This window comes from Canis aureus, chromosome 9 (genome assembly GCF_053574225.1).
Source record: "Canis aureus isolate CA01 chromosome 9, VMU_Caureus_v.1.0, whole genome shotgun sequence".
Classification (NCBI taxonomy): domain Eukaryota; kingdom Metazoa; phylum Chordata; class Mammalia; order Carnivora; family Canidae; genus Canis; species Canis aureus.
The window spans coordinates 7,119,791-7,142,342 of NC_135619.1; the positions used below are offsets into that span (position 1 = coordinate 7,119,791).

Here is a 22,552-nt window from a genome sequence, read left to right on the forward strand (position 1 = left end):
GCTTTTGATGCCTTTCTGATACTTTAAGGTATATTAAAAATAATTTGTCCAGATTTTTCAGTCCTCAGAGAGAGAGCTAGTCCTGGCTTTTTTGTAGCTCTTCATCCTGCAAACCAAATATTCAAGAATATATACCCACAGAATTTTTTACAGTGTCAAGCTCCAGATAAAATGTCAATAAAATTTTCTACCAGAGAGAGAGAAAATCAACTATGTTCTCTGACTTCAATTCAGCAAAATTAGAAATAAAACTTTATTTTTAAAAAAATTTTAAAAGATTTTATTTATTTATTTGTGAGAGACACAGAGAGAGGGTCAGAGACATAGGCAGAGGGAGAAGCAGGCTCCCTGTAGGGACCCCGATGTAGGACTTGATCCTGATCCTGGGATCATGCCCTGAGCCGAAGGCAGACACTCAACCATTGAGCCAACCAGGCATCCCAAAATACAGAATTTATTGGACAATTTTACAGCTATATGTCTGTTAAATTTAAGAATACTGACCAAAATTAGTGTAGATATCTAATACCTTCTGAACAAGCAGAAATAAAAAGATAAACCTTTATCAATCTGACATTAGTCAAGAAAGGAGGGGGGAAATAGCTAAGAATAAGGAATATCAGGATGGTGCGCAGTGGGTTGAATGATAGCCCCCCAAAAGATATGTTTACATCATAATCCCTGGAATTTGTGATTGTGACCCTATTTGAAAAAGAAGTCTTTGCACATGGAATAAAGTTAAGGCTCACTGGATGAGATCCCCCTCAGTTATCTGAGTGGGCCCTAAATCCAAATCCAATGCTAGGTGTCAAGAGACACGCAGGGAGAGGACTGCTGGTCATATGAAGACAGAGGCAGAGATGGGAGAGATGCACCTGTAAGCCTGGGAATGCCAATAGCCACAGACGCTGGATGAGGCAAGGGATGGAATCTCCTCCAGAGCTTCAGGAGGGAACTCGGCCCTGCCATCACCTGGATTCCAGACTTCTGGCCTCCAGAACTGTGACAAAATAGTTTTTGTCGTTTGTTTGTTTTTTGGGTTTTTTAAAGTAAGATTTTATTTATTTATTTGAGAGAGAGAGAGAGGGAGAGACAGAGAGAGGCAAAGATAGCACAAGTGGGGGAGGGTGCGGGGAAAGGGAAAAGGAGGTTCCTAGCTGAGCAAGGAGGCTGATGTGAAGCTAGATCCCAGGACCCTGGGATCATGACCTGAGCCGAAGGCAGGTGCTTAACTGACTGAGCCACCAGGTGCCCCTAATTTCTGGTTTTTTGAAGGTCACCACATTTGTAGTAATTTGTCACAGCAGTCTTAGTAAACTAGTATGGATGATAAACAGAAAACACAGTATATGTTAGAAATAAGTCCAAATTTATCGATAATCACAAGCAGGTAAACTAATCTATTCAGACTAGCAGATTGGATTAAATAAAGCAGTACAAAATCTAGTTTTAGGCTGATGACAAGAGGCGGAGTGAAAAAAAGTGGTTGCAGAAGTCATAAATATAAGGATGGAAAAGATAGAGTAGCCAATTATTAACCAAAGAAAGTTGGAGTAGCGATATTAAGTCAGATCATATAAAATATAAGACAATAAAGAATTAATGAGAATAAAAAGCACTGGTACATAATTCTACAGGGAAGACTCCACCAAGAGGGCTTTATTTATTTGCAAGTAAAGTTAAAACAGAAAATAACAAGCTGGAGGAAAGTATTTGCAGCTTATAGGATAGGCTAAGACCTTACTTTCCTAATGCAAAAAGAACCTCTGCAAATCAATAAGAAAAAGACAAAAACTCTTAGAAAAAAAAACTAGGAATATGAATAGGTGTTCACAGAAAATACTCAATTTCAGCAATACAAAAAGAAATGTAGCTTTAAACTATGCTGAAACACCATTTTTACTTATTTTATTTTAAAATTTTTAGTTTTGAAGTGTAGTTGACATGTAATGTTCTATTAATTTCATGTGTACAACATGACTCAGTGATTCTGTACCTTATGCAGTGTTCACCACAGTAAGAGTGGGCACTGTCTGTCATTATACTATGTTATTAAAATATCATTGATTGTATTCCCTATGCAGTACTTTTCATCCCTGTGACTTATTTTGTAACTGGAAGTTTGTACCTCTTAATCACTTTCACCATTTTAAAATGATTGGATTGGTAAAGGTCCAATAAGTTGATCGAATACTGGGTTAACTGGCATTTAGGGTGTGATGAAACGGGTCCTCTCACACATTGTAAGCAGCAGTACAAATAGATACAACATCTATGGATGGCAATTTGGCAATATGGAATAAAATAACACAAGCATATTCCTTTTGACTTACCAATTTCATTTCTCCTAATTTATTCTACAGATGCAAATAAAATGATATATGAAAAAGGCTATTGATTATGCTACTATTTATAAAAGTGAAAGATTGATTACAATTTAGTGAATAGTCATAAAATACAAATACTGTGTGTAACTATTAAAAAGAATGAAGGAGTACGTGGGTGGCTCAGTCTGGTTAAGCATTGGCCCAGGTCATGATCTCAGGGTCCCAGGATGGAACTCCACATTGGGCTCCCTGCTCAGCAGGGGGTCTGCTTCTCCCTCTGCCCCTGCTTGTGCACGCACGTGCTCTTTCTCTCTCTTTCAAAGGAATAAATAAAATCTTTTGAAAAAATAATAAAAATAATAAGGACTCTCAGGATATAGTGATTCATAATCAGCCCCAAAATATATGACTAAATGAAGGAAGTAATGGGCAGTACAGTGTGCACAATATGCCCCTCTTTTATGAGTTACAACTACACAAGTACAGTTCATAATTATATGTAGTTGCTCATACATGCACAAAATGGGAAGGCTAAGTAAAAAAAACAACTGGTAACATTGGTTGCCATTGGGGGAAACGGAGACGCTAGTGGAGAGAAGTTGGTGGGAAACTGAAACCAGCAAACCAACAAACCAAACAACAGTTACACCACACCAAACCAACACCACCATCCTCCCATCTCCATAGAAAGAAAAAAATTGTAAAGATAACCGACAAAACTAAGAGCTGGTTTAAAACGACTAATAAGGGGCTCCTGGGTGGTTCAGTCGGTTAAGCATCTGGCTTCAGCTCAGGTCACCATCTCAGGATCCAGGGATTGAGCCCCAGTCAGGCATCCTGCCCAGCAGGCAGTCTGCTTCTCCCTCTCCCTCTGCACTTCCGCTCCCACCCCACCCCTGTCCCACTCATGCTCATGCTCTCTCAAATAAATGAATAAAATCTTTTAAAAAATGGCTAATAAAATAGACAATCTGGGGGAAAATCTGATCAAGGAAAAGAGATTGTACAAATAATATTTGTTAAGATGTGTCCTTTCTTGGTCCCTACCTGTTGTGTGTCAAGGCTGTGGATGAATTCCATGTCATCTAGAATGGGGTAAGGCATAGGCTTTCTCAGGAAAGGGATTGCTTCCAAGGCTGAGCTGCCAAGAGAAGTCATGAACCCTTCCATCTTCTCATCATCCCACGGAGCATGCCGGGGATTATCATGCCTGCAGTGTGGGTCTGCATTCCAGTGAGGGTCCTCATCCCCTTGTAACCTTTCCTTCTGAAAAGTGCCCATGTAGGGACAGCCTTTTCAGTGAAAAAACAAACAGATCTTTTGGCATCAGGAAAACTTGAAAAAATTAAAAGTTGTTAATGAAAACAATTAACAGTTAGTCAACCTCTGTCTTCCTGCCCCCTCTTAATAAAAACACCAGGACAAGATGGGGTTAGAGATGTGTTTTATCAACTAGAAATGGATCATTTTTTAAAAATACAAACTGTTTTGGAGGAGAAACAGAGACAAAGAGAGAGAGGAAAAGACAGAGAGAGGGGGAATTCTGACACTCATTTGCATCCTCCCAATTTGGTATATTTGACATAGATTTGTGTTTTCATAGTCACTCAATTAAAATATTCTCTAATTTCTCTTGTAAATCACTGTAGGTGTATGTGTGTTAAGCGGTGTGTCGTTTCCTCTCCAGATGTTTAGAGATTTTCCGAATACCTTTGTTATTTATTTCTAGTTTAATGTTGTTGAGGCAGAGAGCATACTTGTTTTTTTGGGAGAGTTTTTTTAGATTTTATTTATTTATTCATGAAAGACACACAGAGAGAAGCAGAGACATAGGCAGTGGGAGAGGCAGGCTCCATGCAGGGAGCCTGATGTGGGACCTGATCCCGGGACCCCAGGATCATGACCTGAGCCCAACCACTGAGCCACTCAGTTATCCTGCAGAGGGCATACTTATAATATTTTAATCTTGTTCAAAGTGTTGGGATTTGTTTTATGGCTCAGGATATGGTCTAATTATGATGGATGTTTCATGTGTGCTTGGGAAAAAACTATGTATATTCTGCTTTTGTTGTGTGGAGTGCTCTATACATGCCAGTTAGGTCATGTTGGTTGATTGTATTGTTCAGGTTTTTCATATCCTCATTGATTTTCCATTTTCTTGTCCTAGAGGAGAGAGGAGTGTTGAAGTCAAGTATAAGTGCAGATTAACCTGTTTCTCCTTCAAATTCTAACAGTTTTTACTTTATCTATTTTGAAGTTCTGTTTTTAGATACATACACATTTAGGATAGTTACATCTTCTTGCTAATGTGATCTCTTTTTCATTATGTAATGTTCCTCTTTATCCCTGGCAATAGTCTTTGTTTTGAAGTGTACTCTTTTTGTACTAATATAGCTCCTCCAGCTTTCTTTTGAGTAGTATTTGCATGATCTTCCTTTTTCATCTTTTAACTTCTAAAGCATTTCTTTCTTTGTTTTCAGAGTGAGTTTCTTGTAGACAACATATTGGGTCATGTTTTGTATCTAAACTAACAATCTTTGTTGTTTAATTTGGGGTTCTCTCTGGCCCTTTTTCATCAGCACTTGGTGGAGGCCTTTGGAAAAGAGCTTGTGGGTGAGTTCAGACTCTCTTGTGTCTGGGTGTCCATTGTTCTAAACTAGTGGTTCTCAAAAATGGGCATTTTGCCCCCAAAAGGAAATTTGGTAATTTCTGAAGACATTTTTTATTATCACTACTCAGGGGGAGGAGTGGATACTACTGGCATCTAGTAGGTAGATGCCAGGAATGCTGCTAAATATTCTATGATGCCTAGGACAGCCTTTCACAACAAATAATTATCCTGCCCAAAATGTCAATAGGGTGAAAGCTGAGAAACTGTTCTAAACTGCATGTTAGCCCATATTCAGTGTTAATGAATTCATTAAAATTTTATTTTATTTATTTTTTTAATTCATTAAAATTTTAGTTGCTTTCTTCTTTCACTTTTATGGTAGCCACCTCTTCCTCTCCTACTTTGACAAAAGTGAAACAGTCCCTGTATCCCATCTTTCCTTGGCCAGTTTTCTAAGTCTTCAGAATTCAGCTTGCATGGTTGCCTCAGCTTTCTGATGGGGTCTAGGAAAGTTATAATTCTGTAGATTAGCTATATTTTTTCATTGCTAGGGTGGGAGTTGATATTTTCTTGTGGTTTTGTACATTCTAAGTGGAAGCTAAACTTCCACTTGGTTTGGTTTTTAAATCTCAGTTTTAAACCAGGATAAGGACAATTATTGACCAATCTCAACAAGGAACATAGTTACAAAAATCCCAAAGTTATAGTGGTAGTATATATAAAACAGAGAACAGTAGCTAGAAATTTATCTCAGTCAATGTTCAGAGGTGGAAGGGTTAATTATTCATTCCATTGTCTTCTGCAGATAACTCCCTTTTCGTACTGACATCTGATGGCAATTAAATTCTGATATTTTTTCAGCTACTGAACGAAGAGGATGCTGAAAGCCATCACTATACAGCATATGGCAACATAAGGACTCTTCCATTCACCAATTATGGTGCTGTGGTATATACAAACTAAATCATGGCCACGTAGAATTTATCCCAAGAACACAAGGATGTTCATCAGCAGAAAATGCATAACTATAATTCAGTTCCTTAAGAGATCAAAGGAACAATCCATATGATCATCTCAACAGAAGCAAAAAAATTTAAAATCTATTCAGGATAAAAACAAAACAAAACAAACCAACTCTTAGCAAACTAGGACTAGAAGGGAATTTTCTTTTTTTATATGTATATTTTTTTATTGGAGTTCGATTTGCCTACATGTAGTATAACACCTAGTGCTCATCCTGTCAAGTGCTCCCCTCAGTGCCCATCACCCAGTTTTCTTAACCCAATATAGAATCCTACCAAACATATACAATAAACAGCATTTAAAAGTGAATCCTAACTATATTCACATGGAATTCTGTAGTAAGACAAGGAAGCCTGCAGCACCTCTATTGTTCAATCTTATACTGGAGGTTTTAATCAATACAGTAAGATGAGAGAAGGAAGTAAGATGTAAGAATTCATAAGGAAGAGAAAGACTCAATATTTGCCAATGCATAGAATCTATAGAACTAATAAGATAAGTCAGCAGTTTGCTAGCTGCAAGATCAACATGCAAAATCGGTAATGTTGTCCTACAACATAACAACCAGTTCAAAATGTTAAAGAGAAAAGGGTATCATTCATAAAATCTATTAGATATCTAAGAATAAAAATAACATAGAATTTGCTCTATCTTAACATGGAAACATAAAAAACATTTTTGAAGAGTGGAACAAAGTTCTGAGTAAGTGGAGAGATCTACTACATGTGGGAAGGCTCAATAACACAAAGATACCCATTTGTCCTCATTTTGCTCTATGGGGTCATTGTAATTCTGATAAAAATTACAATAGTTTGTTTTTGTTTCTTAGTGGAACTCCTACGGAAGAATGAAACTTTAAGAATAGTAAACAATTTTGATGAAGAAAAAAGGTGGGGATACTTGCCTTACTATATATCAAGACTTATTAAAATGCTATGGAAAATAAAATAGGCAAATAGACCAATAGAACAGAATAGATTGCCCAGAAACAAACTTTCACATGGATGAAAGTTTGGGAAATGACACAAGTGAGATTATACAAGCCAGGGGAGGAAAGGAAGGACTAGTCAATAAATACTAATGGTATGACTGGTTTTCTACATAAAAATAAATTAGATCCTGAGGCACCTGGTGGCTCAGTCAGTTAAATGTCTGCCTTTGGCTTAGGTCATGATCCCAGGGTCCTGGGATTGACTCCCACATCAGGCTCCCTGCTCAGTGGGGAGACTGCTGCTCCCTCTCCCTCTGCCCCTACCCCCTGCTCATGGTCTCTCTCTCTCAAATAAATAAATAAAGTCTTTAAAAAAATAAATTTGATCCCTACTTCAAGCCATATACAAAAATAAATTGAAGTTGCGTAAAAAACTACATTTGAGGGATGCCTGAGTGGGGCTGCTATTTTATAAGGGTGGCTGGGGAAGGCCATCCTGATAAAGTGAGTTTGGCATATGGATATCCAGGTGAAGAAATTCTCAGACAGAATGACCAACTTGAGCAGTGGCTCTTAAGCAGAAGTATACCTGGTCATTGAGGAACAAGAGTACAGTATGTTTGGAGGAGGTGTGGATAAAGAGTGATAGAAGATAAGGTCGAAAAGGAGATAGGGAGACAGGGTATGCAATGCCTGAAAGGCCATTGATAAGGACATCTGAAGGGTGTGGGGAACCACTGGAAGGAAGATTTGAGCTAAGAAATGACAAGATACAGCTAACAGTTTCTGAGGATTACTCTAGCTACTGTGTGGAGAGTGGATTGGAAAGGGGTAAGGGTGAAAGGGACGGGGTGTTCAGTCAGTAGGCCATTCTAATAGTCCAAGCAGGAGATGATGACTTGTCTCTGGATAATGGTGGTAGAGGTAGAAGTGCATGCATTCTGATGTATTTTGGAAGTGGAGAATTTATAATTTGCTCATACAGGATGAGAGAGAAAGGGAGAGGTCAAAGTGTAGAGTTTCCAAAGCCCAAGTGACTGGGTTAATGGTGGTGCTTTTTAATAAGATGGTGAACTCTGCAGGAGGAGTAGGCTTGTGACAGAGCATTAATAACCTGGTTTTATTTTATTTTATTTTATTTTATTTTATTTTATTTTATTTTATTTTATTTTATTTTAAATATTTATTTATTTATTTATTCAGAGAGAGCGAGAGGGAGGCAGAGACACAGGCAGAGGGAGAAGCAGGCTCCATGCAGGGAGCCCAACGACGTGGGACTCCATTCCGAGTCTCCAGGATCACACCCTGAGCTGCAGGCGGCGATAAATCGCTGCGCCACCGGGGCTGCCCCAGAACCTGGTTTTAAACATGTTGAGTTAGAGATGCTTATCAGACATCAAGTGGACAGCTAACTAATATATGAGTCTGGAGTTCAGGCAAGATGGTGAAGCCAGAGATGTCAATTTGAGAGTGGCTAGACTACAGATTGCGTGTGAAACTATGGCTGGATGAGATCCCCTAATGAATTAATGTTCATCAAGGAAAGGAGGTCTGAGGCTGGAGCCCCAGGTGCTCCAGTTTTAGACCCGGAAAGGAAGAGAAGGAACCAGTAAAGGAGTATTAGTGAAAAAAAAAAAAAAAAAAAAAAAGGAGTATTAGTGAGATTTGATGAGAATCAAAGAGAAGGAGGTATCTCAAGAAGGAGGGAACGATCATGTCAGATGCTGCTGAGAGGCTGAATAAGATGAGGACCGAGCATTTATCATTAGATTTGGCAAAGTGGAGGTCAACCACAGCCTTGCTGATAGTTTTAGCGAGTGGTGATGATGAAAGCCTGTCGGGCCTAGCTTTAAGAAAGGACAGAAGAGCAAGGGGAGAGGGTGAGTGTAGAGGATCTACAGGAGTTTTCCTGTAGAGGGAGGAGGGAAAATGGGATGGTAGTTGAGGGGGGTATGTATTAAGGGAGTTTGGGGTTTTGTTTTTATTTTTTATTTATTTTTTAAAGATTTATTTATTTATTTATGAGAGAGAGAGAGAGAGGCAGAGACACAGGCAAAGGGAGGAGCAGGCTCCATGCCAGGAGATTGACGTGGGACTTGATCCCGGGACTCCAGGATCCCGCCCTGGGCCAAAGGCAGGTGCTAAACCGCTGAGCCACCCAGGGATCCCTGTTCTTATTTATTTATTTTTTTTAACACAGGAGATATACAGAGTGTACGCTGAAGAGAATGATCCTGTACAGACAGTATCTTTGAAAAAGTGAGAAGAGATGCCACCCAGGGCAGAAGTGGAAGTGTTGGCTTTGCATGGGAGCACTGACAGTTTATCAGCTGTAACAGAAGGGAAAGTAGAGAATTGAAGTTGGTAATACTTTTTAGATTGCTTCTATATGTTCCATACAATTGGAAGTAAGGTCATCAGCTAAAAATGAGAACATGGAAGGCTTTGGAAATTTGAGGGAAGAGAAGTTATGAAGTAATTGTCCTTAAGAATATGAGAGAGTGATCAATTAGGGAAGTGGAGCTGAAAGAATGAAGGACAGCCCTGATGGCCTTCCTAAGGTTAGTGGTCATGAATATCACCGTGCTTGTGTGTTTTTTTCCCAGCAAACATCATTTGCTGATGTGCTATTGGAGAGTGAATGGAGAACCATATTTATTCAATGTTGGGGTTTTTCCAGAAAAGTTCAAGGGAAGAAAAGAAGAGCAAGAGAATGACCACACATACAGAGAAGTGAGTATAATGTTGGAATGTGGATTCTAAGCCACATAGGGTAGGGAGTAAGGACTCGAAGGTGTGTGGGATATTAAAAGTTGGCAGGTCAATGGAAAGCAGGCTGTTAGAGTTGAAGAATTATTGAAGTCAGGCTATCAGAGGCAGTGTGCTGAAACATAAATATTGAACAGGGGGACACTAGTCATCAAGAGAAAGGAGTGAGTGTGATTATTAGTAACTGGCAAGGTCTCAGGCATGACTGGAAGCAGGTGGCATGGGAAAGATGAAGGCAGGATCACTGGGTGTAAGAGGATTGGGAATCAAGATCATCCTTGTAGGTATTGAAATCCCTAGTAATTGAGTAATGGGGAGGGAGACAATGAACCAGGGGATAAAATCTTCAAAGAATGAGGAGTGATAACTGGAAGGCCAGATGACTGCAAAAAGTCAGAATAAAGGGAGTAGTCCACTAAAATTAGCACTCAGAAAGTGCAAATAACCCTTAAAAATTGATGAGAAACAGCCCAATAAATAGTGCACAGAGAATGACAGCCCATCAATTTACAGAAGAGGAACCCTGAATGGCCATCAAACATGCAATGAAGACCAACTGCACTGGTAATCAGGAAAATCCAGACCACAATGGGATGCTATTTCACATCTCTGAGAATGCCAAAAGTGGGAATATCTGAGAGCATAAGCATTAAGAACGACGTGGAGGAACCGGTGCTCTCAAATGAGTGTAAACTGGTACAATAGCTTAGGAAAACAAATTTGGTATATAGTAAAGATCAAGATGTGTGTGCTCTTTGACCCAGCCTCCTCCTCCAAAATAAATTCTACGGGAAAGTTTACACATGTGTGGTGCAAGGTGATGTGCACATGATGCTTATGGCAGCATTTTCTTTCTTATAGATAAAAACTAAAACAACCCAAATGTCCATCAACATGAAAATGGATAATTGTGTCTGTTCATACAGTGAGAACACTCTGTTCTGTGCAGTGAAAGCGAATGGACTAGAGATTCATGTGTTGTGATTCAATTCCAAAAATATAAATTTGATGACAACCAGTAAATTGCAGTATGATAGGTACAGTGCCATAATACAATTTTTGGTAAAGCATAAAAACAAGCAAAACAATACCTATTATTTATGAATGTAAATGTAATAAAAATGTAAAAACATGGGCAAGAAGGATGCACACAACTTTAGGATGGAAGCCTTCTCTGGGAAGAGTGGAGAGAGGGGAATAGGATCTTGCAGAAGCACAGAAGGAGGTTTCTACTCAATTTGTAATGTTTTACTTAAAAAATATGAAATAGGGGAAAATGTTAACATTTATAAAATGTGGGTGTTGGCCGCATTACTTTGTTCTTTGTCATTCACTTGAAATATTTCACAATAGAAAAAGTCCATGGCATATGTAAGATGACAGCACTTTGAGAGGATCAGATAAACACATTTTTAACGTTCATGTAATTCCGCTGTTCAGTGTCAGTCTGTTAATTTATAAGTACTTCTGGAACACCTAAAAATTGCATAACAGTGCTCTCAGTATCAGGACAGCTGCAGAGGGTGAGTAGAATTTCGAAACAGATGTCAGATATATGAACATGCCACTCGTCGAAACATGTAATGCATCGTGACAAATATGCATTAGGAAGAGATGGTATCACTGGTAGATTAGTCTAGAATGGGCTGAAATTGACAAAAACCTCCTGAACTATTTCTCTGTGGGCATAGCTCTCTAGAGATCTAATCTGTGACTCTGCTTTCCCCTCAGGCTCTCTTTAGGCCATAAGGGCATATGGAAACCTGTCTCTCCTTTCCTGTGTGATACATAAATATTTATTTAACAAATAGATACTAAGGGCTTCCTGTCAGGCTCATGCATAGCCATGTACTGTGCGCTCCCTTTCCTGGGTCCTCTCCCTGTTCCTGCAATCATTAGCCTATACCCCTCTGCCTGCACTCTCCTGGGAAGGTGAACCCTTATCGTCCTCCAGAACCTTTTGCTACTGGGAACCTAGCTGGGGAGGCAGAAGCTTGCCTTAGGAGGGGTTATTCAGGGATATTACAGGTAATACTAAGGATATCACATTTTGCTTAAATGTTTTCATGACTCAAAAAAAAGGGTTAGGAGTGTGATGGACAGGGAACAGGTGAGCTTAAAGGGAGTGTCCTGAAAGACAAGAAGAAATGGGAGGAAGCTCTTATATAGCAGAATGTTCGGGGTGATCAGCAGAGCTTCAGGACTGCTACAGCCCCAGGCTTCTGTTTAAGAATCAGAGGAAAGCACCTGAGTTCATTGGCCCCAGGTAGGTTTGTCTGTTTCCTCCACTGACAATCCTGGGGGACAAAGGGCTGTAGAGACTGGAGAAGCTAGAGTCCTCTAGAAGCACTAGAGGCCAGAGCCTCTTCTCAGCACAGTCCCTGCCCTGCAAGGCTTGAAATTGGTCAGGTTGGGTAGGGTGTGGTAGTGGACACTGGTCACCGCCGGGAGGGCCAGAGTATGGACAGGGATAGTCTTAAGACTAGGACTCAAGTCCTTAACAGAGGAAGTGCTAACCTCCTTATTTTTTATGTACCAAAGATATCAGCTCAAATCCCTACTCCCTTCTGTCACAGTTAGTATCAGCCATGCCAGAGGCACCATGGCACCAACTGTCCCTACCCTCAAAGAGCATGTCAAGGGGGCTCTTCCAGGGCTAGGCATGGGAGGGAGGGGAGTGCTCCATCTGAGCCCTCCTGTGAATCTTGGCACCTTGCAATTGTCTAGAGGTTTCTACAGTGTAATCAGAACATATTATTTCAGAAAATTTAAGAACAGTCCAATTTTCATACATTACCTAAAATCTCTAAATGTACAGCTAATTTAAAGTTATGAAATTTTAGCAGCAGATTTTCACTATTCACAGCTTTAATAATAATTGCCAAATTCTACACTCAAAATCCTCTAAGGTATGTGTAGTTGGTAAAAAAATTTTTAATTAACCTTTTATTTTGGAGTAATTTTAGATTTACCGAAAAGTTGCAAAACTAGTACACTCTTCATTCATTTGGTTTCCTCTAACGTTAACCTTTTATGTAAAACAATGGCACATTCATCAAAACTACAAAATGAACACTGGTACAATTTCACACTAAACTACCTGCTTTCTTCCTAGCACTCCAATTTTTCCAATAATGTCCCTTCAATGTGCCACGATCCCATGCAGGATACCACAATGTATTATTTCCTTAATCCCCTCCTATCCCAGACATTTCCTCAGTCTTGTTTTTCATGATCTCAACAGTTTTGAAGAGTATCAGTCAAGACATTGTAGAATGTACCTCAGTTTGGGTTGGTCTGATGTTTCCCTCACAATTAGGCAGGGATGCTTGGGCTAGGGAGACCAATTCCCCAGCGGTGAAGTGCCCTTTATATCTCATCATATCGGGCACACATGACAGCAAATGACTTATACGGCGATGCGAACCCTGATCACTGGGTTAGGGCAGTTTCTTCTGGGTTTCTCCACCGAGCGGTTACTATTGTTCCTTTTCTACACTTGATTCTTTAGAAGCAAGGCTCCAACTCCAGCTTACTTTCAAGCGAGGGGAGAAGGGATTCCTCTCCAGCTCATGCAAAGGAAATATGATTTGGAATTCTTCTATAAAGAAGGCTTATTTCCTCTTCATTTATTTATTTAGTCATTTTTTGGTATCAGTATGGACACATGTATATTTATTTTATACATTAGATTAAAATTCAATACTATGTTATTTATTTTGTTGCTCATTTGTTCCAGCTTTGGCTACTGGGAGCTCTTTCAATTTGGCTCTTTTGTCCTTTGACATCCTTCTGTCCTTTTTTTCTTTCTTTCTTTTTGTTTGTTTCTATTATTATTATTATTATTATTATTATTATTATTATTATTATTTTACTACTGTTTACTTTCTGGCAGTACATGGTGTTCCAGGCTCTTCTTATATTTTTCTTGCTCCAGCCATAGAAGAAGTCATTTCTCCAAGAAGAAACTGGGCATTTTAAAATAGTAGACTTTTATATATCAAAGCAATGTATCCTTTTTTTAAAAAAAGATTTTTAATTTATTTATTCATGAGAGAGAGAGAGAGAGAGAGAGAGAGAGGCAGAGACACAGGCAGAGGGAGAAGCAGGCTCCATGCAGGGAGCCCGACTTGGGACTTGATCCCAGGTCTCCAGGATCACACCCTGGGCTGAAGGCAGCGCTAAACCCCTGAGCCACCCGGGCTGCCCAGCAATGTATACTTTTTATAGAAAATTTGGGAAGCAAATAAACACAAAACTGAAGGGAAAAAAAAATCACAGTCCCACCACCAAAGAAAACCATCTTTAGAATCCGGTGTTTCTTTTGCATTCACTTGTTGATTTTCTTTGTTTTCAGTTTCATAATTTCTGCTTTTATTTATTTGTTGTTTGTTTGTTTTTACCTGCATTTATATATCCTTTGTTCTTTCCACTTTGGGTTTATTGGTGTCTTTCTTTTACGAACTTCTTGAGTTGAAAGCTCATGCCATTATTTTCAACTATTTCCTTTCTGAAAAATAGCGCTTTGTCCTCCAACTAATGCTTTGACTATATATATATTTATATTTATAAGATTTCATTTATTTATTCATGAGAAACAGAGAGGCAGAGATATACGCAGAGGGAGAAGCAGGCTCCCTGCAGGGACCCCTATGTGGGACTTGATCCCAGGACACCAGGATCATGCCCTGAGCCAAAGGCAGACACTCAACCACTGAGCCACCCAGGTGCCCCGCTTTGACTATTTTAAATAGGGTTTTATACTTCTGCAAAGTGCTCACAATGTTCTTCATTTCTAAATAGTGATTTTCTGCTTTGATTTCCTCTTCCAGAAGTTATTTTATAAGGGCATTTATAATTTCTCTGTATATGATATTTTGGAGGGGTCTATACTTTTACATTAATTTCTGTGTTTATTGCATGTAAGTGAGTGGATATGGATGACCCACATGATTTCTGCTCTTTTATCAGGCGCCCTGCAAGGAGTCTGCTACTCCCTCTGCCTGTGTATCTGCCTCTCTCTGTGTCTGTTATGAATAAATACATAAATCTTTAAAAAAAAAAGAATGTATTGAGGTTTCCTTGTTAATTATTGTTTAAAATTCTCTATATTTTCTTACTTATATCTTGTCTGTTGAAATGTGATTTCAGAAAGATATGTGTTACAGCTACCCACTGACTTTGTGGATTTGCCAATTTTAAACATACATGTTAAGTACATAAAGGTTAATGACTATTATCATTTTTGTTTCCTACACATTTTATTAATATCACTTATTAATCATTTTTCATCTTAAGGTTTTTTTGTCTCAAATTATATTTTGCCTATACTATTGTCATATTTGTTTGCCTTTTAATATTTATCTGCTATGTCATCTATTCCTTTTTTAAAGATTTATTTATTTTAGAGAGAGACTGTGAGTAGGGGGAGGGGCAGAGGGAGAGATTCTTTCAAGCAGACTCCCCACTGAGCATGGAACCCCATGAGGGCTCGATCCCACAACCCTGACATCATGACCTGTTGAAACCAAAAGTCGGACACTTCACTGACTGAGCCACCCAGGTGCCCCTCATCTCTTTATTGTCAATCTTCCTATGCCATTTTGTTCTAGCTGTGATTCTTATGAACTATATTTAGGTGGGTTTTAAAAAGATTTCATTTGAGAAATTCATCTTTTAATGGATGAATTTAACCCATGCTCCTTTATTGAGAACATTCACATACATTTGGATTTATTTCTAAAATCTTATTTTGTGCTTCTCATGATGCTATTTTTTCTTCTTTCATTACTTTTATTGTGTTAATCCAAAACTGAGTCTGGCCTCCTTATGATTACCTTCTCAGCGTTGATATTCTTTCTCAAGAGGTGCTTGGCAAAATGGCAATGATTTGAAGAGATCTAATGGCCTGGCTCCAGCAAATGGAAGTACCTCTGTCCTGACAATTGCCCAGGCCCCTCTTACTCTATCTGTTGCCTCTGAACTTAGGGCACCTGCAACTGCTTCTGCCTTTTACCATTATCCTCCCTTGAAGGCAAGTTGGACTGTGACTTTCATTTGCAAGGTGACCTTACCTATCTTTCAAGAATTCCTCATAATTTTTATAAAGTTAGCTTTTTAACTGTGTTGCTTTGAATTCATCTTTCTTTCTTAAAAATATCTTTTCATCTAGTGATTTCTGAAGGGGAAGGCTAAAGTACATATTTAATTTGTCACTTTTATTCTATCACAGCTTATTTATTTTCAAGCAGTTTTCTATGTAGACATGTATGTTAAAATAATTTCAGTTGTTCTGTACATAAAAGTTTGTGTCGTGATTTTTCAGCTAGCATTTTTTAACTGGAGCATTTCCATATTATTATAAACTACTTATAAACACTGTTTTTGATGGCTGCATATATCCTGTCAAGTAACATACCATTTCAGCATTTAAATTTTACCTATTTTTTCACCTGTTACAAGTAAGACAATAAATGTCCCGGTTCATAAATCTATTTTTATATGTAAAATGTTTTAGGTGGCTGTCGAGGTTTTTGCAGAATCCTAGCAAATCCCAGTTGGGTCATTCCAATCTACTAACATACAACACACAAAGATATATCATATATAACACAGCATGCATAAAACATATACACATATTTTGAAACATATAAGTCTCTATATGTTATCATGGTTCTTATGGATTCTATGTCTTTGAAAACTAAGATGGTAAATCAATCCTATACTAGGCAGAGTCCAAAAGTGGGAATGTGAAATATTATATCAGCAGGCTACCTGCTTCTGGTCACGTCATTCTCTTTAGGAAGGGGAGACACAACAATAGTGACGTTTTCTGGACCAAAAATGGAGACACATATTTTGTTCCATGATCAGTGTCAGAAGATCAGGGATGGAATATGAAAAGATGGATATGATTGTTTTTTACTGCCTCCTGCCATATAACTTTGGCTTTCTGACTCTGCCCCACCCTATGGTGGCATGGCTTGTCTCATTTGCATCACCAGAGACAATTTTGCTCTCTTCAAATTCATGAGTCTGAGGCTCACAGTCTCCTTTCTCCTCCCCCTCCTCCTCCTTCCTCCTCCTCCTCCTCCTCCTCCTCCTCCTCCTCCTCCTCCCCCTCCTCCTCCTCCTTCTTCTTCTTCTTCTTCTTCTTCTTCTTCTTCTTCTTCTTCTTCTTCTTCTTCTTCTTCTTCAGATTTTACTTATTTGATAGACACACACACACACACACACACACGCAAGTGAGCACAGATTTCCTGTGGAGCAGAGAGCCTGACTTGGGGCTCAATCCCAGGATCCTGAGATCATGACCTGAGCCAAAGGCAGATGCTTAACTGACTGAGTCACCTAGGAGCCCCTTCTTCTTCTTTCTAAGTAGGTTCCAAAGTGGGGCTCAAACTCATGCCCTTGAGATCAACCCTGAGCTGAGTCCAATGCTCAACTAGTTGAGCCACCCAAGCGCCTCACTTTTCTATTCTCTATCTCCTGGGATTCTGTTTGCCTGTCAGAAAATTTTTCATTAAAAGGAAGTTTGAGGGAGATTAAAGGGTAATAATATGTCAAGGAATATTATTGAGGTTTCTTCTTGTATTAGTCCACTAGGGCTGCCATAACAAAAATGCCACAGATGGGGGGCTTAAACGACAGAAAATGTTTTAAAATATTTTATTTATTTATTCATGAGAGAGAGAGAGAAAGAGAGAGAGAGAGACATAGAGACAGAGACACAGGCAGAGGGGAATCAGGCTCCATGCAGGGACCCTGATGTAGGACTTGATCCCGGGACTCCAGGATCATGCCCTGGGCCGAAAGCAGGCACCCAACTGCTAAGCCACCTAGGGACCCCCACAACAGAAATTTCTCACAGTTCTGGTGGCTGGAAATCCAAGATTGAGGTGTTGGCAGATTTGGTTTCTCCTGAGGCCTCTCTCCTTGGCTTGCAGATGGCTGTCTTCTCATTGTGTCCTCACATGGCCTTTTCTTTGTGTGCACACATCCCTGGTGTCTTTTTTGTGTGTCCAAATGTCCTCTTCTTATAAGGACAGTGGTCAGATCAGATTAAGGCTTATCCCAGTGGCCTCATTTTAACTTAACCACTTCTTTTTTTTTTTTTTTTTTTTTTTATGGTAGTCACAGAGAGAGAGAGAGAGAGAGAGAGAGGCAGAGACATAGGCAGAGGGAGAAGCAGGCTCCATGCACAGGGAGCCCGACGTGGGATTCGATCCTGGGTCTCCAGGATCGCACCCTGGGCCAAAGGCAGGCGCTAAACCGCTGCGCCACCCAGGGATCCCAACTTAACCACTTCTTTAAAGGCTCCATCTCCACTCCCAAGACACACTGAGGTAATTGAGGTTAGGGTCTCAACATATGAATTTGAGGGCCGGGGAGGAACACAGTTCAGGCCATTATACTCCTTAAGATCAAGATCGAACTTGTTTTCAAACCCAGAGATTTAAGCAGAAAGTGCATGGTTGTTTCAAGCTTTTATGTTGAATACAGATGTGAACTTGTCTATTCTGAATCCTATGATTCTGTTCTCTAAGAAAGGTTAGGTTAGCTATCTTCATTACTTCTCTACTTGTGTGAGGGCTTAATAGTGGTAGAAAGACTGGGATAGACCACTCAGAAAATAGAATAGGAATTCAGACAAAAAATGAGCACTAGAGCAACAAGTATTAGCTATTTCAGTCATTAGGGCCTCCAATGAAATTTATGCCTCCTTGAGTGTGATCACCATTTATATAAAAATTATCGATTTCTAAAAAACTCCAAGAGATTTTTTTGGTGTGTGTGTGTGTGTGTTTTGTCCATTGGAGAAAGCCCCAAATCCCATGGCCTTGCCTCAGCATCCCACCTAACCTCAGCAACCCAGGAGGCCCTCCGCTCTGTCGCTGCTGGCTGCCTATGTCTCCTGCCTCAGACCCACTCTGACTAGACTCTGTGTCTGGAGCATTCTTAGCCCCAGCTATCAAGATGAGGTGACTAGTAGCTCTACCTCACTTCTTTTACAAGTGCTTGCTCACCTCTTCTGCCCTGGGTACTCACTCTGTCTCAGTTTATCTTCTAGAGGCCAGGCACTTGTTTGTGCTGTGCTGTGTTTCAACAGCCAAGCTTGTGCCTTATTCCTCGGCTCTGTCAAATTGTAAAGACTAATGGTTAAAGATGTGCCTCCCTTATTAAGAGTCAGGAGTACATGTTACAGAGTAGATGTCTGTTTTAATAAAGTTACTTTAAAGTGATTCTAGAAATATAAAAATAGCCCCAGTGGATGAATTTGTATTTTCTTCTTCTGTAGAGTTTAGGTCAGTTGTTTTCTTCAAGTCAAAGCCAAATGAATTTCTTTTAAAGCTTTTAGGTTGAAACAGCTTTAGGTTCAGAGGAAGTTGCAAAAATAGTACAGAGAGGTCCTGTGTACCCTTCTTTCATCCAGAATTTCCTATCCATATTCTAAATGAAAGTACAGTATTAAACCCAGGAAACTGACATTGATACAATCTACAGACCTTACTCAGATTTCACCAGTTTCATATGCAATCATTTGCATGTGTAGTGCTGGACTATTATCACATGCAGATTTGTGAAGCCACCACCACAACTGAGATATAGAATTGTTCCATTAGCACAAATATCCCTCATGCTACCTCTTTATAGCCACACCCAGCTGCTTCCTGCAACCCCCTCCCTAACCCCTGGCAACCACAAATCTCTTCTCCATATGTATAATTTTGTCTTTTGAGAATGCCACATTAGTGGCATCATTAATGGAATTGCCTTTTTCACTCAGCATAATTTCCTTGAGCTCCATCCAAATTGTTGTAGTTTATTGCTTTTTATTGCTCTAGAGTGTTTTCTCACACCACCCAATTCTTCAACACCAGCTAGGTGTCCAATAATATAATTCAATTGTGACATTAACTAGTTAGTGTCAGATGCCAGAGGTTTAAGGGTTTGGTCCCAAATGTCTGCCCCTAGTCCAGACACCAATTACAGGTCTCTAGTCACCCATGTTACTGACCAACTGGCTATAAATCGAGAATACCCACAACCTTCTTCTCAGATTTGATGATTTGCTAGTATGACCTGCAGAACTCAGAACATTTAGTTTACTTACATTTACTGGTTTATTATAAAGGATATAACTTAGAAACCGCCATGTGGAATTGATGTATAGGGCAAGGTATAGGTGAGTTTGTGTGTGTGTGTGTGTGTGTGTGTGTGTGTGTGTGTATGTATGTGTGTGTGTAGTTACAATACCTTTTTCTGGAAGCTCTCTGAATCTCATTATTCAAGAGTTTTTATAGCACTCCTCCTCCAGCCCCTCTCCTCCTGAGGTGGGTGGGTGGAGCCGTTGGTTCCAACTTTCTCATCACTTGGTCTTTCTGTTGAACAGCCCCATCCTGAGGCTAATTCCCCCACCCTAAGTCACCTTACTAGCATTAACTCAGCTTGTGATTGAAAAGGGACCTCTTATGAATAATAGAAGATATCCCTATCACTCAAAAAATCCCAAGGATTTTAGGAGCTCTGTGCCAGGATCCAGGGACGGAGATCAACTATATTTTTATTTTATACCACTGGGTAGATGTACCATACTTGGCTCAACAATTCATTGAAGGACTTTTGAGTCATTTCCAGTTTGGGCTAATACAAATAAAGTTTCTATAAATGTTCATGTGCATGATGTTGTGTGGACATATGTTTTCATTTCTCTGGGATAAATGCCCAGGAGTACAGTTGTTGGTCATATGGTAAGTATATGTTTATTTTTAAAGTTTGAGGATAGCCAAGACAAATATATAAGTTCTGTGGGCTCAGAACAAGTAGCCCCTCCCTGGAGGGGAATCAGAGAAGGCAGTAGAGTTTAGATATTAAAATTTCAAACTATATTCAGTAGACTTGGTTTTGAACCCGAGCTTTTCTCTTTTGGTGAGAGATTGAACAAATTCTCTCTTTGTCCCAGTTTATAGTTCTGCAATATGAGGATAGTAACTACCACTAACTCGAAATGTTATCATGACTATTAAATTTAAAATAATCATGTAGAGTGCATAGCACTATGCTTAGGACATAATGGTCAATAAATGTGATATATATAACAGATGCTGTTGGTGTCCTGCTTATGTCCCCTGGGCACTCACCTTTCTGTACATAGAAGCCCAATGTCCAACAGCAAGTAGCTAGGACTTTTCCTGAAGGCTCCTGAGCACAGGTGGGACAGGTTGACAATGCTTTGGAATTAATACTGCTCAGTAGCAGTCCTCAGTAGCAGACGGGAGTTGGAAATACACTCTCATGAGATTAACTGAATGTCCTGATTTGCTTAGGACTGAGCAGTTTCATGGAACATGGTCTTTCAGTGCTAAAACCTGCAGTCCTGGGAAATTGGAATGGTTTGTACCCTAAATCCCCAATGTCCTTGCCTTTTGGGTAGGATAACTCTGAACAGAGTTCAGAGTTCATCAGCAGGATTGACCTTCAGATCCCCATAGAGGTAACTCATTTGATAATGCACCTCCTATGGATGATCTTCCCTTCTACCTCTCTACCTCCACTCTCCTAACATTGTTTCCCAGGGCCATCTCCAGGGTCAACCTAAGACAATTGTTCCTTGATCTCCCCAGAAGGAGGTGAGAGATGTGGGTTGAGAGAAAGGCGTTGCAGAAATGAGGTCTTACTAATGCAGTTGCAATGGCACAGGTAGCATGGGATCTTTGGGCAGGTGGACCAGAACAGTATGGAGGGGGTGGTGAGCATAGAGACTCCACAAAAGTTTTGGTACCAGAAGAGAGTGGTTGGACTTTTATCTCCAGTTGAATGAGAGTCATTTGTGATGAAGAGAAACAACTTGCCTGTCAAATGCTGACAAGTTTGGTATCTCTGATGTGGGGGCTAAGGCTGTTGCTTCAGTGGGGATCTGAGAGAAGACGGGGTTGTGGAAGCTCGGGGAGATGACAAGAGCTTGGGTCAGGTGGTTGCAGCAGGCTGGGGAAAGTTGAGAAAGTTCAAAGTAGTATCTTTGTGGAAGAATGGATGTGTGGGGAGAAGTACAAAGGTGGCTCCAGGAAGTATCACTTAGGCACCTACCTGGAGCCCAGCACTGCAGCTGCCCACGTCTGCTGTGGTAGTGTGGTTCACTACGATGAGGAAGCCCTTCACGGAACAGGTAGTGGAAAGGCATGAGCAGCTCTGTACTTCCCTGGGAAGTTTGAAGGATGCATGGAGACACAGATCCCTACGTATTTCATGATGAGATTGTCTTCCCAGGTTCCTTCTCAGTATGGGCTCTGCCATGCTCCGAGCTGCGTGATGGACCTTGAGGGGTCTTCAATGTTCCTTGGTCCCTCTCTCCGCAAGAATGAGCAGCAATAGGACAGACAGGAGCTATGCCCTGGCTGATAAAGTGGCTGTGATCACTGGATCCACAAAGGGGTAAGTGAATGAGAATTCTCGCTGACCTATCATAACACGTCAACATCTCCATCCCACGTCAGGCTCTGCAGTCAATGCCTTTCTCATACAACTTGCCTGACCCCCTCACAGCTCTCACATTTATAATTAACTCCAAATCTCAGCAACTCTCCCTAAAACATCTGGTTTCTGAGTTCCAAAAATGATATAGATAGAAAACTAGCTGTTTCTGAGTCAGAGTAGTGTTGGGGATCTAGTCTCTGTCACTTACTTGCTGGGTAACCTGAAGACATTTAACTTTTTATCATCGGGACAGCCCTCTATCCCTGTCCTTCATAGGCACATCACTGTGGTCTTTTAGGGTCTTGGTCTACCAAGGAGAAGCCCAAGACCTACTTGTCTCTCAGACTCAGGGGTTCATTGGCTGCAAATGCCCACCAGCACTAGGGTAATGGGCAGGACAACATCTCAACCAACTTA

At 40.1% G+C, this 22,552-nt stretch overlaps 1 long non-coding RNA gene across 1 annotated transcript; it reads left to right on the forward strand.

The window, feature by feature from the left end:
- The first annotated feature begins 756 nt into the window (after positions 1 to 756).
- LOC144320015 (uncharacterized) lies at positions 757 to 22,085 on the forward strand. The gene is made up of 4 exons (XR_013385611.1): positions 757 to 877; positions 9,093 to 9,256; positions 9,499 to 9,625; positions 21,929 to 22,085. It is a non-coding gene; the product is annotated as an uncharacterized LOC144320015 (long non-coding RNA).
- Positions 22,086 to 22,552: the final 467 nt, after the last annotated feature.